The following is a 7,381-nucleotide window of genomic DNA, read 5'->3' as shown; positions in this document are numbered from 1 at the left end:
TATTTTAAAGGCTTGTCTGCAGGTAGGATAGTAAGGAAAGGTAAGGTAGATGTGAAAAATCTCTTTTTAAACCTTCATCCGCACCCGATGATGCATAGGGCACTGCATCATATAAACGCAGTGTTATCTTGATCGTTAACACATGAAGGAAAGATCCCTCCACTTCAGGTACCAGTCCAGGGTTATATTTAATAAATATTAAAGTGAAAAAGACTAGCTAGTTTTGAAAATAGATGCCTGAGGCGAATACTGGGTATAAAGTGGTATGACTTCGTCAGGAATGACGATGTGAGGAGAAGAACTCAACAGCCCCTCATACTGGAAGTCCTGAAGAGAAGAAGGTGGACATGGTTGGGACATGTCCTTAGAATGCCACCTGAGGGCATCAACCCCTCATGTCTCTTCTTCCAACCCCGAGGATTCCGGCGCCCCGGAAGGCCGCTGACGACCATTCACCGACTATACTCAGCGGAACTTCGAGACGCCGGACTGACCTGGGAGGAAGCCAAGGAGATGGCGCGTGACAGAGTGACTTGGAGACGACTCGTGTTGGCCATATGCTCCACCTAGGGAGCGAACATGGAAAAAGAAGAAGAAGAAAGTGAAAAAACACAAATATTTATTTGACCCCCCCCCTGGGAATCGATCCCGGGACCTCCAGCACGGTAGCTGAGCGTGCTGACCATTATTACACTACGGAGGCTGACAAAATGTGGAATTTATGGTATTTACCGTAAAAAAAAATTATACACATTTTTATATATATGTCTTTTATTTATTAAAAAAATATTACATAGCGATATAAAAATGGCACTAAATATTCCGTAATCTCAAAATAATTAAGGCTTGTGCAATTCTAAAGGATATTTTACAGCATAAAAATTGCATGTTACAATGCAAATTCACTTGCGCTTTATTTTGTTCGTTAGACATTTTTTTGGAATAACCTGCAAGCCTCTATTTTATAGGCTTTGATGGGGAAGATGGAAATAAAAAATTTATAAGTCATATACATGTTAAATTAAATATAGCTCTATTTACCCGTCTAAATAAATTGGTAGTCTAGAACAGTGTTCCGCAAACTTTTTCTATTCAAGGTAAATTAAGAAATTTCAGAGGTGCATATTTACCATATCGTAGTCATACAGGAGAAAGTGACCAAGTGCATTTCTTACAAAAACGTGATTATTGACTATTTGATATCTTACTAGCTTAATATTGCCCTGAAAAAAATCCAGGAGTATTTTAAACTTGGAAGCATAATATATTCTAACTAACTAACCATCACGCCGCTTCTCCGCAGGGGTAGGCAGAGAGAATCGAACGCCACACCACTCTGTCTTTGCAAACATTCTTTGCCTCTTCTACATTCATGCATCTCCTCATACATACCTGACGATTATTACGACTCCTGACCCGGCCGCTTTCAAGTATTTGACATACCTGATTGTGCCAAGTTTTCCTCGGTCGTCCTCTGCTTCTTTTTCCAACTACATTCGCCTCATAAATTTGTTTAACCGTTCTTTATTCACTCATACGCTCCACATGTCCAAACCATCTCAACACACCTTTCTTAATTTTATCGATAATGCTTATCTCAGCCTTACATTCTTTCCTTATTTCATCATTCGAACATCTATCAAACATCGTTTTGCCACACATTCGTCTGAGGGATCGCATTTCGACTGCATTCAGTCTGCTTTCATCCTTCTTTTGCCAACTCCATGCTTCGCTTCCATACATAAGGCTTGGAACCAGAACTCCATTGTGTACTGCCAGTTTAGATTCCGCTGATAGATTTTTATTTGCTAAAACTGATTTTAGTGCACCATTCACTCTGTTCCCAGCATTCACTCTCCTTTCTATGTCTTTATATATTCACATGTAAAAAATGACTAACTGCATTGGTGCTTATCTTGTTGCCAAGTAAAAGTGACTTAAATGGTCCACCTGAACATTTTACGTTTTGTTAGTTGGTCACTTTCTCCTGTACGGCTACGATATTATGTTTAATGCGAACTGTGAGCCTACTTAACTGGGCGCAGGAAAAAAAAATTTGGAGCAATTGTGTTATTTTCGCAAAACTAGACTTTTTTCCGCGGCACACCAACTAATCACCGTGGTACACCAGTGTGCCGCGGCACACACTTTGCGGAACAATGGTCTAGAACAGTGATTCCCAAAGTGGTCTATATCGACCCCCAGGGGTCTATGGCAACTTGCAAGGGGTCTATGTTTTAATTTGAATTTAAAATATAAATGTATAAAACCTAACATGTGTGGTTCAAAGTGAGTAACACTACATATACCGGCTGTCAAAAATACATTTGAAGTTAATGAATTTGATAAAAATGAATATCAAGTAAGGCAAGGGGTCTACGAGATAAAAGAGTTTGGGAACCTCTGGTCTAGAATCATGTTATTATAGATTTGGTAAGTCACTAAAAATACATGGAAGTCTCATAACACAAAAACCGACTATATTATTTCTCAAACCCTTATCCACACCCCAACGGTGCATAGGGCACTGCATCTTATAAATGCAGTGTTATCTTGATCGTTAACACATGAAGAAAAGGGATCAGTCCTCCGCTTCAGGTACCAGTCCAGGGTGATATTGAATAAATATTAGAGTGAAAAAATCTCTTATATTTATTTGACCCCCCCCCTGGAAATCGAGCCCCGGACCTCCAGAACGGTAACCGAGCGCGCTGACCATTACAATACGGAGGTAGACAATAAACAGATTATTATATAATAATAATTTTGGTATGTAGGTTGCTTACAAAAGTTATGTATGTACACCTTGGTTTTTATCCAAAGAGTTTAGTTTTTGAATTTTCAGAACAATTAGATTAATAATCAATTCAATAATCAATATTAATTTATTTATTGATTTGGCGTTTAATTTGTAGAACTCCCTTTTAATTTATGTATTAATTTTTAAATCAAACACAGATTTTACAACGTAGACTTAAAAAAACTGTGTTTGATTTTACAATTCATACATAAATCAATATTCATAACAGACAGATGTATAATAAATTCAATAATCAATATTCAGAACAGTTGGATTCATAATAAATTCAATAATCAATATTCAGAACAGTAAGACTAATATTAAATTTAAAAATCAACTTTCAGAATGATTACATTCATAATAAATTTAATAATCAATGTTATAGAACAGTTTGGTCGTTTGTCCACTACACGGGATTACACCGTCCGGCAGTCCGGTTTTGAAAAATGAAAACGATTACGACAATTAAGCGTGATCGAATTTACGCGCAACGTGTTCACGCACCGATCAAGAGATATGGACAAAAGCACAAGCCAATCCAAGCCAATCACCGTTTTAAAACGTTAACTGACGTGCCGGACGATAAAATTCTGTGTAATTCTGGGTAGCGGACAAGCGACAAGCCCTTACATTCAAAATACATTAAAAAATTAACTATTAGAAAAGTTATTCATAATAAATTCAATAATCCATATTCAGAATAGTTAATTCACAAAAATTCAAAAATCAACATTCAGAATAGTTTGGTTCATAATAAATTTAAAAATCAATATTTCAGAACAATTAGATTCATGATAAATTCAAAAATCAATATTTAAAAAGGTTATTTACAATGAATTCAATATTCAGAACACTTAGCTTTATAATAAATTTATTTATTGACCAATAATGTTTGGTTTGCTTGCTATTCGAAGAAAAATGTCATCAAAATGATTTTTAATTGGAGAATTTTGTCTTAAAGGCGGAGACTGGCCGGAGCATTTCGTGGTAACGTAACACGTTACGATGCGGGCATTCTTAATTAACGTTTTATCAATAACGTGTTCTAATAGAAGCGTTTAATTTTTATAATAAACTTAAATAAAAAATAATAAACCCATATTTGACTCTCAGCAACAAAATTTTGAAGTAAAGTTGTTCATAAGGGAAGTAAAGTTACTTATTTATTTTTTTACAAAAATGTTAATAAAATTAGTATATAACCACTCACCGAGATTTTTACGTCTACCGGTTTCCAGACGTACCCGTCTCTTCGTCAGGACAATCACTAACACAGCATGCAAACAATACTACCCTTCACCACCATAGCACCATTTACACACTCAAAACTACACAAAATGTCTAACACATGCGATTTTTGGTCGACCCGAAGACCAACATGCACTATTCGGGTCGACCAAAAATCGCATGTATTAGACATTTTGTGTAGTTTTGAGTGTGTAAATGGTGCTATGGTGGTGAAGGGTAGTATTGTTTGCATGCTGTGTTAGTGATTGTCCTGACGAAGAGACGGGTACGTCTCGAAACCGGTAGACGTAAAAATCTCGGTGAGTGGTTATATACTAATTTTATCAACATTTTTGTAAAAAAATAAATAAGTAAAAATGACTAACCACAAAGGAAATGCTTTAAATATTAATAATATTGAGAAGTAAAGTTGTTCATAAGGGTGAAGACTGACCGGAGCATTTCATCGTAATGTAACATGTTACGATGCGAGCATTCAGGCAGTCAGTACAGCGAGCCGAGCGCTCCATCCACAGTTTCGGATGCTCGGTGATGCTCGCCGCGAGCGATGTTACGACGTTATGTTACAACGTTATGTTACGACGAAATGCTCCGGTCAGTCCCCACCTTAATATCGATGAGGTAAGATTTTCAATGTTTTGATGAAACAGACCGTATTACTCGAGTGCCGCTGCTATGACGGCATGCAAATAAAGTCCTCATACTCAATATTTTTAATAAACTGGCGTTTTCTTTTCAACATAATTAAACCAGAATCATATTAAGTACAATTAAATACTAATAAGTCTTCGAATTCAATTGAGCTGGCGGTGTGCACATACCAAATCTCTTTCGAGTGCAAAGGGTTAAATATGATATGTGATAACAGTATCCTTACTTCAAAGCAAAGCCAAAAAATAAAACATAAAAATAACAATTACGAAGATATCGCTCACTCCTTTCAAGAACGTCATAAATAAAAATTTGTCAATTTTCAGTTGTACATGTTTTCAGAATGCCCAGAAAATTTACTATATCCCAGCAAAAGAGGCATATTTTTAACTTAATATTTAACCGCTACAGGGCAGAAAATGTTGTTTTCGCAATTTGAAGAAAACGTATTGTTTAATTATTTTTTTAACTATACTAAATATTTTTCAAATGGAAAAAAAACCTTCAGATTTTACCTGAAGAGATCTGTTGCACAGTAAAAAGTTCAATAAGTGGCTTGATATTTATTTTTAATACATTGTATTATATTTTTAAACTTTAAAAACGTTCTCCTGAAAAATCAAGTTTTTTGATTTATGACGTTCTTGAAAGGAGTGAGCGATATGTGATAACAGTATCCTTACTTCAAAGCAAAACCAAAAAAACTTAAAACGGTTGTTTTTTATAAAACATAAAAAAATAAGAATTACGAAGATATGGGAAATAAAAAATAAATAAAAATATATAATACTCTTAACTAATCTCTAAAATGAATGAAATCTTTAAATTTTTAATTAATGTTTTACTTAGTACATACCACTATTTCTAAAAATCTTCCGTGACACGTGTTTTGATGCATTCCGCATCATTTTCAAACACCGTAAAAATGAAATGCAATGCATGAAATGAAATGTGTGAAAATGATGCGGAATGCAGCGAAACACGTGTCACAGTAGATTTTAAAAAATAGTGGTATTTACTAAGTAAAACATTAATTGAAAATGGATAGATTTTACCACAAAGTGACTGCCGAATCAATTAATGAAATCTTTAAAATTTACACCATGAAAAATTCTGTAAATTTAAGCATAAATAATCCATAAGTATTCTCTAAAATCCATTGCAAATACTACTATTACTACCGATCCCTATCCGCACATATGGTTCATAGGGCACTGCATCAAATTGATGCAAAGTTTATTTAATCGTTTATTACATGCAGGCAAGGTGATCAGTCCTGCGCTTCAGGTACCAATCCAGGGCAATATTAAATAAATATTATAGTTAAACAAAACACTCACATTTATTTTGACCTCTATTATAAAAATTCTTCTTCTAACCCTTATCCGCACCCAATGGTGCATAGGGCACTGCATCGTAGCGAGACAGTGTTATCTTGATCGTTTATAGCACGAAGGGAAGGTGATCAGCCCTGCACTTCTTGTACCAGTCCAGGGTGATATTAAATAAATATAAGAGTGAAAATCGGCCATATTTATTTTGACCCCCCTGGGAATCGAACCCGAGACCTTCAGCACGGTAGCCAAACGCGCTGACCACTGCGCTACGGAGGTGGACATTATAAAACTACTAAACATTTATTTATAAAACTACATGAAAGAAAATGGTTTATAATGCGATCTATTTCAGATCTACCCACTTCCATTATCCATTTATGAATAGCTCTTTTATACATAGTTAAATTCCAGTCAAAGCAATTTTTTTAGTTACAAAGTAAAAAAGCATGCAAAAATTTTATTTATCAAAAAACACAATAAAGAATACACATATTCAGCAAACAAATTAATTTATTTTATTTTCATACATAACTGTATTTGTCTGTCTTTGAAATTATCACAAAACTACATATTGTTATCCTTCAATATAAAACCCTTATCTGCACCCCAATGGTGCATAGGGCACTGGGTCATATAAACGCAGTGTTATCTTGATCGTTTGCACATGAAGGAAAGGTGATCAGCCCTCCGCTTCAGGTACCAGTCCAGGGTAATATTGAATAAATATTACAGTAAAAAAATTATTTATTTTACTCATATTTATTTTACCCCACCTGGGAATCGAACCCGGGTCCTACAGAACGGTAGCCGAGCGTGCTGACCATTACACTACAGAGGCGGACAAATTCAATATAAACAGACATTTATTATTCTATTATTTTTTTTAGTTTTTAGCGTAGTAATGGAATTTTCAATCTCAATCTGTGCATGAGAATTGTAAGACGCTACATCATCCCAGTGCTTCTGATGAAAGCTCAAATTAGCTCCAGATCAAATCTAAACTTTCACTTTTCTTTTACAATCACTCTTTGGCCGCTCTTATATTCAGTCTCAATATTTATGGTCTCACCATTTATTTATTTACCTTTATTCTAGATCTCGGGGTGAGATGTGCAATGGTGTGAGGTTCACATGGCATATATACATTAACATATCGCTCACTCCTTTCAAGAACGTCATAAATCAAAAAACTTGATTTTTCAAGTTTTTAAAGTTTAACAATATAATACAATGTAATAAAATGGTATTTTCTGGCGTTTCTCTGTGATTATAATCCGGGATTCGGATCTCACATACTAATATAAGAGTTTCTGCTTAATAAAAAAGCTTCTTTACATCTCACCAA

Source organism: Brachycentrus maculatus, unplaced genomic scaffold (genome assembly GCF_059751285.1).
Source record: "Brachycentrus maculatus isolate JH-2025_06_01 unplaced genomic scaffold, ASM5975128v1 h1tg001002l, whole genome shotgun sequence".
In the NCBI taxonomy this organism is placed as follows: Eukaryota; Metazoa; Arthropoda; class Insecta; order Trichoptera; family Brachycentridae; genus Brachycentrus; species Brachycentrus maculatus.
This window is presented reverse-complemented; position numbering follows the sequence as displayed.